This window comes from Nilaparvata lugens, chromosome 2 (genome assembly GCF_014356525.2).
Source record: "Nilaparvata lugens isolate BPH chromosome 2, ASM1435652v1, whole genome shotgun sequence".
NCBI lineage: Eukaryota > Metazoa > Arthropoda > Insecta > Hemiptera > Delphacidae > Nilaparvata > Nilaparvata lugens.
This window is the reverse complement of record NC_052505.1, coordinates 87,405,344-87,417,340: the sequence shown is the minus strand read 5'-3', so window position 1 is coordinate 87,417,340 and position 11,997 is coordinate 87,405,344.

The following is an 11,997-nucleotide window of genomic DNA, read 5'->3' as shown; positions in this document are numbered from 1 at the left end:
TTTCTATGACACCATAGATGGACTCTATCAACATAGTTCCAAGTATCTAAGTTATCTCTGAGTTAAAGGTAAAATAGGTTTTGTATCCACAAAATTATTGATATTTATTATAATCCTCTAATTAGTTATGAATTCATCAATTCCCCTACTTATCAACTGGATAAAATCTTACATGAATAGTGTCGAATAGATGTGGAATCAATCATAATAATGTTACATTCATTCTCAAAGATACAATTCTGAAATAGATTATAATAGTTTTCTGGGTGGATAATTAGAGTTTCCAGACATCAGAGTTTCGAATGATTCTATTCTAGAGAACTTGTTAATAATGAAACTTCATTGTTTTTCTTCCTATGTCTTGTGTCTATCGTTCGCAAATAACAGTTTCAATCAGGAAGTAGTTCTCTTCCAAGTAGATCAGTAGTAATGTTCAACCATTCGATACTTTGAGATTATAATGGTTTCATTGTGATATAAAATCTATTAAGAGTGGAATTTGAAACAGTAATTTCTCAATTAAAAAATAATTATAGTTAATAGGACTCTCAATTTTGTGGAAATATATATCAAGTCTTTGTCTCAGATTGAATATGAAATATCCATTATCTAGATATTATGATACTACTTTAGTTCATTATCAATTTATTCATTTTGCATGTCCACTTACGTTATTATCCACGATCAAACTGAATACTGCAGCTCTTAGGAAATCGACTACTCCATATTTGTCATTACCCAATCCAGGTTGCATCGGTATATTGGTAATAATAATATCCAGCCCTGATAGCATCACTCAACTTCACGTGACATTACTCACAAGGATATCACATTAGAAGACCCGGGCATGTTGTCAATTCTATCACTTCCAACTGGCATCGCCTGATTTATACAGTCTGCAATATATTGCACTCACTCACCTATCGAACAAAGCATGCTTTTAGCCAGCCATCAAGCTAACTCCATTTGCAAAATGAGCGACTCGATGATGTGAATGGAGAATGACAATATATATTCCATGCACGACACCAATCTGAATAAACTAAATCAACTCTTAGTTTGATTGAATCCTCCATACTCCACAGCAATACAATACTACCAACGATAATATTGGAATACTATACAGTTATAGTTGTCAAGCTCCAGTCATGACCTTCACAAAATAACGTTTGGTTAGGACACTGCTCAGTTTTCAATTTTGTGAACATTTCATTCTCAAACATTCATTAAATGCTGTTTCAATTATGGGATAGAATTTAGTTAGGACACTGTTGAAATTATGTGAACATTTCATTTTCAATCTTTCATTTATAGAAGCTTCTATTGTATGTTCGTATCTAGAATTGTCTGTTATGGGGTAATTTTCATTAAAATTTCATTAAATTTATATATCCAAAATATAAACTCCTGTTAAATAAATAATCTGTGGTTTTTGACAATTTCTTAAGCTGCGTTTACACCAAAGTTAATAACAAAATGTTAATAACTTAATCCTTATAGATTCTATTATATTGAACGAAACTTGACAAACACATATGTTTATCATGTGTATGATAAAATATGTTCAATCCAATAGAATCTATAAGTATTATGTTATTAACATTTTGTTTAAAACTTTGGTGTAAACCCAGCTTTAGTTTTTATGAATAATTACCACAATATCAACTTCTCAACTACACAAAAAGTATAAAACTCTTGTTCATAAACAGTTTGTTATCGATAAATTGACCAGGTCACTCCGGTGTTATCGGAAAGGCTTGTAAACAGTTGTCAGTTCCGGCTGGTGTATGACAGTCGTAAGGCCCATTGACTGCTTGAATTATATATATTCCAGCGAATTGTAGCGTTCCAGCAAAGGACTCCCCACCAAATAACAGCAATATAATTCACTCTATTCAGCAAAAAAATCCCAACATAGCCAACTGTCTCAGTGCTTGACTCGTTTTGAATACGAAAATATTATTGACAAGTCTCCCATAAGACAATAATTAGAATCTATGTTTTTATTATAAATTCAACTGCTGGAATATTATTACTGTATAATAATCATTTCAAATATCAAATTAAATCTACATAAATAGAACTAAGGACCAAGGAAATTTGAAGAATTTTTGGACAGTTTCATTATTAAAATTTCCTTCTGCTATTGAGTTTCCCGGTTACTATTTGCAGTAGCAGAAGTGCTACTATAGTTCAATTATTGACCGAGCGAAGTGAGGTCTAAGATTCAAGTCGACGGTTTGGCATTTCTCTTAATGTTTATATGTTTATATGTTGCGCATTCACGGCGAAGCGCGGTAATAGATTTTCATGAAATTTGACAGGTATGTTCCTTTTTTAATTGCGCGTCGACGTATATACAAGGTTTTTGGAAATTTTGCATTTCGAGGATAATATAAAAGGAAAAAGGAGCCTCCTTCTTACGCCAATATTAGAGTAAAAATCAGACTATAGAATTATTCATCATAAATCAGCTGACAAGTGATTACACAGATGTGTGGAGAAGTCAGTCTATAGCTGTATTTCCATAAGGTCTATAGTTTCAATCAGGTACTTGTGGATGAGAATACTGCGTGAGGTCTACTGTTCAAAGAACGACTAGTATAGAACTATATGCTATAGCTCCATTATATCATAGCTCTATTCAAATAGTTTTCATCATAATTATATTTGAAATAATTATCATACAGTTGTGATTTAGATTAGTAACTATTCTGATTTTGTCGTTTTAATTCCAATATCGTACCTATCTTATCAAATGCCATAGACAATTTGATAAATCGAATTTTACCATCATGCATAGGAGAAAACCTCTCAGCATATTAAATTTAAGATAGTTTACAATGACTTTCAAAGCTTGCTCTTCCTTCTTTTTCCCAAAATTCTATAATCTTCAACTCCTTTCCAGGGTCAATATGATTGGAATATAATCTCAATCTATTAGAGATCCATCAGAAGAACTATGAAATTAAAAATGCAAAATGATTGAAAAAATATTATTCTATCACAATAATTTTTGTCAGAAACAAGAAGTATGAAGTTGTTTTAGATCAATTCTCTCTGTATATACATCTCGGACTCGAAAATTCTAAGCTTGGAAGAGGATGAAAACTTTTACGACGAAAGTCTTCTTGCAACGAAAGCTTACATACTGTGCTGAGGATTATAATATCTTCAAGAGTTTACCATACTTTACATCCTATTAATATGTTACAGAAGTTTCTTGTAGTTGAAGAATTCTTGAACGGATTATCCCAAAGTCAAGTTTTCGTAAACTTTCTTACAACAAAGGCATGTTTTATTCTTCTAATATCACGGGAAAGTCCCCTTGCAGCTCTAAAATGTCATACATATCCTAGAAGTTGGGAGTTGAGAAGGATTATTGACAGGTTACATGTTATCCTTTTAACTTAAAGATGTATAGTAAAGGGAATCACACAAAATAGAAGAAACTGTAGACATTTGAATAGGATCCCTTCAGGAAGAATTCCTTTTGAAGCCCAATATCATGCACCAACTGGGAAAAGAGATGTAGGAAGGCCGAGGAAAAGATGGATACCGGAATAGGTTGATAATCAATAGTCCTAATCCTTTGAGTGAAGAAGATAGTTCAGTAGTTGAATTAGTAGTAGTAGTAGATGGTAGTAGTCAATGGTAGAGTAGATAGATCCTCCGTAGAAAGAATTGAAATAAATGTATTTCTAATGGTAGTGTAGAAATGTAGAAATGTAATGCGAATGTCTATCCCAATTCTAGGATAGTGCATTCTATTAGATTAGTTATAAGAAGAGTCCTGTCATAGTAATGATAATTTCTATAATGAACTACTGATAGTCCACTTATTTAGTCTTGAATCACTTCTTCAATCATTTTCCAGCAGATGATTTGAAAGGAATGTAGTTATCAAATTCCTTTTAATGCATAGAAATGCTAATTTTATAACTCACTGTACCGCTTTGAGAGAGATGATGTAAATGTATTTCTAATAGGAGAGTAGATAGATAAGATTAAAGTGAATAGCAGATAAGGAATAAAGTTGAATATAATTTGAATTATTCGTAAGAAACATTGGAATAAATGTATTTCTAATGGTAGAGTAGATAGATTCTTCGTAGAAATAATTGAAATAAATGTATTTCTAATGGTAGAGTAGATAGATCCTCCGTAGAAAGAATTGAAATAAATGTATTTCTAATGGTAGAGTAGATATATGAGACTAGAGTGAATAGCAGATGAGGTATCAAGTAGAATATCATCTGAACCCTTCCTAATCTTATAATGTAAGGATACATCTTAAAAAGAAGCCCCACGATATTGATTGAATTCAATGGTAACATTCATACCCATTGGTAGGGTAGATAGATCCTCCGTAGAAAGAATTGAAATAAATGTATTTCTAATGGTAGAGTAGATATATGAGACTAGAGTGAATAGCAGATAAGGTATCAAGTAGAATATCATCTGAATCCTTCCTAATCTTATAATGTAAGGATACATCTTAGAAAGAAGCCCCACGATATTGATTGAATTCAATAGTAACATTCTCTCATTCTTATATTCTTCCAAGTTCGTGAGTTATGATAAACAGGAGATGACACTCCTATGATACAGTGAAGGCTAACGTTATTTCCATGCTCTCTCGTACAGTATTGATCAAGCAATTCCAGTTCAGTATAAGGAAGCACAGAGACAAAAAGTGTTCGTCATATTCCCAGGCGCTGAAAGTTTATATTGCGCTACTCTATCAAAGAATGAAAGAAATATTCATCCAGTATTGATTAAAGATATAATGCTATCATATTGAAGCTATGCTACAAAAACAATGATTCAAAGTCGATTCATTGATTCGGCCGAGTCGGTCAATCGATGACTTGATAACCTGATGGGTTCGATCTCAACACTGATCAGATTTTCTATACGCCTGAATCCAGGAGTTTTCCAGAATCTTGTTCCATTTTGTATGTACGAATTTTAGCTCGTAAATTCGGCTACCCAAAAACAGTAGCGTGATAAACCCTGAGATTATTTAGGTGGGACCTCCTGAACTCGGACAACAGAGCTGAACCAGCCAGGTCATACAATATATTACATAATTAGAGTCAATTATTATTAATCAGGGGATACAGACATAGGAAAGATATAATGAAATATCGTATTCTTCCCCTATGGTACAGATCACCCAGTTGTTGAATAGATTTTCAATTCAAGCTAGGGATTCGCAGACTTGTATTTATGTGTCGATTGTCATTACGGATAAATTTCAATGATCTATCAAGGAGCTGATCCAGCCAGGTCATACGATATTTCATTAGAGCAATGTTGATTAGTAATTATCAGGGGATACAGACATAGAAAAAAGATAGCATTAGATAATATGCTACCTTTTTTCTACGGCTGAGATCACCCAGTTGTTGATTAATATTTTCATTCAAGACCTATTTGCAAAGTTATGTGTGTATTGTCATTTCGGATGAATTTCAAGAATCTCTCAAGCTGAACCAGCCAGGTGATACAATGTTTTATTAGAGTCAACAATGATTATTGATTAATAGGGGAAACAGACATAGAGAGGAGATAGTATGTGATATGCTATCTTCCTCTACCGTTCAGATCACACAGTTGTTGAATAATTTTCCAACTCAAGATATATTCACTTGTAACTTTAATATAAGTCATTTGAGACTTTCCATTAAGGATATTTTTCAAGGATCTACACTAAATCTCTAAACGTTGCCAATATCAAAGCTTCATGCTTCTCTGAATGATATTCACTCTGTGAAACCCAATAACATCTAGAAACACACCTTCTTCCAATAACCTAAAAAAGATTCACTAACAAGCTAAACACGAGGAAACTCAATCTTACAGATGATGGTTTGAATTGTTTGGGTCATTTGATCCTAGTAACTATCGAAATAAAACTCTTATCAAAAAATCTGGTGTGGTGCACTCACACAACTTTCCTTGCCGTTATGAAAATTGATCAACTGACGCTAGTGTTCCCGCGCATCTCAAGTCTACTTTTCTAAGATCTGAGCCAGCTGGTGACAGGACAATAGCGCTGCAGACACACGAAGTCTGCTATCTCTTCATAGTGAATGATTTAATAGAATCAACAGTTGCCAACAGTTTGCAATTGAATAATCTTATTTTCTCTAATTTCGAGCTTATTTTAAATTTTAGGTAAAAATGCTACGAAACATCAATTGTAGAGATTTTTATGCTCAATCTTTTCCACTTGAAATTTTTTGTTTAAATTGTATCTAAAGCCTGATAATTGGAAATCTAAAATCAAACTTTGCATAGATGGTGCAGTGCTCCTGAAATTTTTACAGATATGAGACTTGTGGCAGTTGATAAAGCTTATCAATGGCTTTTCTAGGTATGAATTTGATCAAAATCGTTGGAGCCGTTTCCGAGAAACTCGCGAAAAACCCTGTTTTTGACAAAATTTTCACCATTTTAGCCGCCATCTTGAATTGCATTTGATCGAAATTGCTTGTGTCGGATCCATATAGTCTAAAGACCTTAAGTTCCAAATTTCAAGTCATTCCGTTAATTGGGAGATGAGATATCCTGTACACACTCACACACACACACACACACACACACACCACACACACACACACCACACACAACACACACACACCACACACACACACACACACACACACACCACACACACACACCACACACACACACACACACACACCACACACCCACACACACACACACACACACACACCACACACACACACCACACACACCACACCACACACACACCACACACACACACACACACATACAGACCAATACCCAAAAAACACTTTTTCGGACTCAGGGGACCTTGAAACGTATAGAAATTTAGAAATTCGGGTACCTTAATTTTTTCGGAAAGCAATACTTTCCTTACCTATGGTAATAGGGCAAGGAAAGTAAAAATAGAAAACATATCCGGTTACACAGATGTCTGTTCACTTATAATCCTGATTGAATGCCACGAGAACCAATCAGAGAAGATCTTCTCAGATCAACCTTTCTGAATAATTCTCGTGGAATTTAATCATGATTAAAATTCAACATGCTTTTTTGCAACTGGGCCAAAGAGTATCATACCATTTTTGATATAAAATCATACACACACACACACACACACACACACACACACCACACACACACACACACACACACACAAACATGTTTTTGAACTCAGGGGACCTTGAAACGTATAGAAAACATGAAATTAGGGTACCTTACATTTTTTTTGGAAAGCAATACTTTCCTTACCTATGGTAATAGGGCAAGGAAAGTAAAAAATTGAGTTTCATTCGATCCTAATACTGTACTACTGGAGATTAATCATTGAAATCCACCAATTATTAAGATTTGTCAGATTTATCCGCTAACATCCCGTACTAGACACTAGTCGTTACAATCCAGCTGGTGAGTGAATCTTATCAATTGATTGTTGAGGCCGGAATCCAATTAAACGTGTTTTAGATTGTTTGGCCGTTGCTAACAGCTCACAGATGTTGCAGCCGCGCAGATTCTCTGGATGCTTGGCAGCGTAATTAGAGTGTGGGCAATTACGGTATCAGTGCATGCATGCATCACCGTAATGACGTCTAAGTGACCCTTCGTTAATCCGATTGAGAAGCACATCTCCGGCGCACCTATGCCCATGTGCCAACCCCATTTGGTGCACAAATTGCTCGAGGTATAACACCTCCAATTTGATCAAATTCAAATCATATTTGATGCATCTAATCGAAATGCAATGTAATTGAACAGAAACTCATGCTTCGCAATGAAGTTGCAATGAGTAGCGAGAAAACTCTCACAAGATCTTTGAAAACTCAAAATATACTATGGAGTGACCCATGGAACGAAATTTTTACTCATTTTGAAAATCTGATATAATCTTCACTCTACAGGCATAAGCGTCCTGACGTAGAAAAAGAAACTAATGATTGTGGTTCATGGTGATACTGTGAGAAATAAAAGTTGTGTGACATATCCTTACCACTTAGACACTTACTTATAAACGATTCTTGTGAACATTCTTGGCCATCACATCACGCTCTGGATGCCTACAAACAAATTATTCTGATTAGTTCTACGCGTGGCCTATATATGGCATGTGGGTAATGGTATTGTATCATTGACTAAGAACATCTTGAAACCTTTTACAAAATATTCAACTGAAAGTAAATCAAGAACGTTCTCGGCAATATTGATGAGGTAACTTTGAAATTTCACCAAAGATACGCCCAAAATCAGCGTTTTTCTCAGTTTTTCTGCGTTTTCTCAGTACTTTGACTTTCTGATGGAATGAAGCATGCTCAAATGGAAAATGCAGGCAAGCGAAGCGGGCCCGCTGATCTCATTTTTGGACGATCCAGTCGGGGGTCCAGGGGGCGGAGCCCCCTTGCTAGACGGATATGGCGAGCGAAGCGAGCCTGACGGCTAGTGATATGATATTTTCAGGTAAAGCGATATTGTGACAGGTATGTTTTCAATAAGAAGTATCTTAATATCAAGACTTTTGATATGCTTAATCCTTTTTTCATCCGACTAGTTAGTTTTGTATCAAATTAAACATTGATCTTGATGAACCTTCTCCTCATTTTTATCTTTGAGTGTGACGGATCACGGTATGGATATGACTAGGAGGTCTTGAGTCCCAATTGGAATAAGTTATCAGACTCCAAGCACTTTTGATTTAATTGTTAATTTCAAAAGAAGCACAAACATGTAGATTGCAATGCAATCTATTCACATCCAATAAGAGTTTATATTCACATGGTCGGATCATAAAATTCTCTCCAACATTTATGAGTCACATATTATAACAGGATAAGATCACTTTATCATTATGAATTTCTTGGGATCGTTTAATAAGGAGTGTTACCCTAGATTACTGGAGCGTGCGGTGTAGGATGTTTGTTTGCAATCAACTCCATGACAAAAACAAATTAATAACATAAATGTCATTTTGGAATTATGAATTTCTTGCAAGTCACGTCAGATTGGAGCTCAGATTTGTGGTTAAAATAGCTAACATGAGCATACCAAGGTGCATGTGCACACTTGATGTACACACAATAAACATGAATCATCGATCTCAAGGCGCACAAATGACAAACTGAATCAACGATTTCAAAATTGTTACGATCTTATAAATTTTTAATTTTACTTGCTTGTTAAATTTATTGGAACTGGTTACGCGAGTAATTTCATTAGAGCTGGAACTCAAATCATTTTCTTCTCTCATTCCTTATCAACTAGGAATAAATCTTACAATACTCAATTCTTTTAAAGTATTCTCCAGCTCTACTCAACTTCGACCTTATTGACCTCATGACCTTTTTCCAAGACTGCACTACATTTGACCTGACTCTCAAAACAAAATATATTCGAAGTTATCTCTTTTCTGTATAGGGCTACTTGAAATATAAATAAAAATAAAAATAAAAACCTCAGTACCCTTTTTGAATTATTTTATCACAACATGTGATAATGGCATTGAGGCCATTTTTGAAAGAATCATGAAAATTTAAATCCAAAATTCACAGTCCCAGTTCATAAAATCTTATGAATACAGTAACATATGATCAAAATAAGAATCCTCCAGCAATATTTATTTATTTACTTCATATCACTTGAAAATGACATCAATGTTGAAACATGTGATAAAATAGTTCAAAAATCTGGTGTGGCGCACTCACATAACTTTCCTTGCCGTTATGAAAATTGATCACCTGACGCTAGTGTTCACGCGCATAGGTCTACTATTCTAAGATCTTAGCCAGCTGGTGATAGGACAATAACGCTGGAGACACACGAAGTCTGCTATCTCTTCGTAGTGAATGATTTAATAGAAACAACAGTTTGCAATTTAATAATCACATTTTCTCGAACTTCGAGCTTATTTTCAATTTAAGGTGAAAATGTTACTGAACATTAATTGTAGAGATTCTCATGCTCAATCTATTCCACTCGAAATATTTTGTTTAAATTGTATCTGAAGCCTGATAATTGAGAATCTAAAATCAAACTTCGCATAGATGGGGCGGAGCTCCTGAAATTTTTACAGATATGGGACTTAAGGCAGTTGATAGAGCTTATCGATGACTATCTCAGGTATAACTTTAATCAAAATCGTTTGAGCCGTTTTCGAGAAAATCGCGAAAATTCCTGTTTTTGACAACATTTTCGCATTTTCGCCGCCATCTTGAATCGCATTTGATCGAAATTGTTCGTGTTGGATCATTAATCATTATAATGTAAGAACCTTACGTTTCAAATTTCAAGTCATTCCGTTAATTGGGAGATGAGATATCGTGTACACAGACGCACATACATTCATACACACCACACACACACACAACACACACACACACACACACACACACACACCACACACACACACACACACACACCACACCCCACACCACACACACACAACACACACACACACACACACACACACACACACCAATGCCCAAAACAACTTTTTTGGACTCAGGGGACCTTGAAACTTATAGAAATTTGGGTACCTTAATTTTTTTCGGAAAGCAATACTTTCCTTACCTATGTAATAGGGGAAAGTAAAAAAAGGGTAATGAGATTTTCATTTTTCTTTCTATTATATTCGAAGTGTTTATTTTTCTGTGATTTGTTTTTGGCTTTTTTCAAATTCTCTCAGCAGATGACCAAATTGGATGTAGGTCTCAATACCAATAAGTCACCATTTCTCAACTCAAATCAGTGCTTGGTTGATTGAAATTTCTGTGACGGATAAACTGAATTGAATAATTTTAGCCTGCAAACAGCTTTGTTAGCAACTTTCAGGAATCAAATTATTGCTGTATTACTACCTGAATTAATGTTGTCTTTGCTTTAATTTGATTCTTGTCAGCTCATGTTTGATTATTGTGCCATATTGCTTGATTCTAATCATACAATTTAGGTCACAATGTAGATTATCTACCGATCTTGAAAAACTTCAATTTGAGTAGCAAATCACATATAGTTCAAAAATAATGTAGGGCCAAAATAGATGACCCACCAACCATCGATTCAAGGTACTTAGAATAGATGTATTCTCGGTACATTGATTCATTCAAATCGTTGCTCTGTTACTTTCCGCAGCAAACCACGCATGAAATGTTAGTGACACATATGGACATAAAATGGCAGATTTATAAATATAATAATGGTATGCGTGGCCCACAGGTTGATTGATGATGGTGTTTGTAAACAGAGCAGAGGATGGGTGCCACAGCTACAAACTCTCGGGTGACAAATCATGTTGGAAAAGCAGTGGAGGCACCTTTCCTCCCGAATCGTATTACCTTTCAATCTATCAATATTGCGTTGCAGGCCTATTGTGTGGCATAGCATGCAAACGCATGCCTTATACATGAGGGGTTCGAGGCAGAGGCAGCATAGTTGAGGAGGAGGAGTAAAACACCAGAATTTATTTCTATTTACTGATGGATCGGCAGGCGAGAGAGAGTGTGTGTCACCCTGATTTTATTTTAGCGCGAAACCGGAAAGTGTTCCCGTGGCGGAAAACATTGATGGATAGAGCTAAGAAGTGAAATGCGTTTACCAGTAAATAGAATTTCCTCAGCGCACTCTATTTACATACCGACCGGCTTCGGCATGTCACCCTCTCCCCCTTCCCATCTAACCTAATCTCTTTTTGAATCTGGCACGTATCACGTAATCACCTAAATAATCACGCATTTAGAGATTAAAAGCCTGTCAAACCGATCCGGCACGGATAAAACATGTTATTCCAGTGAACTCTATGGCGTGTCACTGGATCCTTGATAAATAAGGCTTCTTGAATCTGATGCTCGTGGCGTTTCCATTGCAAGTATTCAAGTGACCCAGAAACTTATTAATTCGAATACTTTATTATTTATTCAAGTATTCTTCATACAAATAAATAAACAAACAAATAACATTCCAAAAAGCAAATTCAAT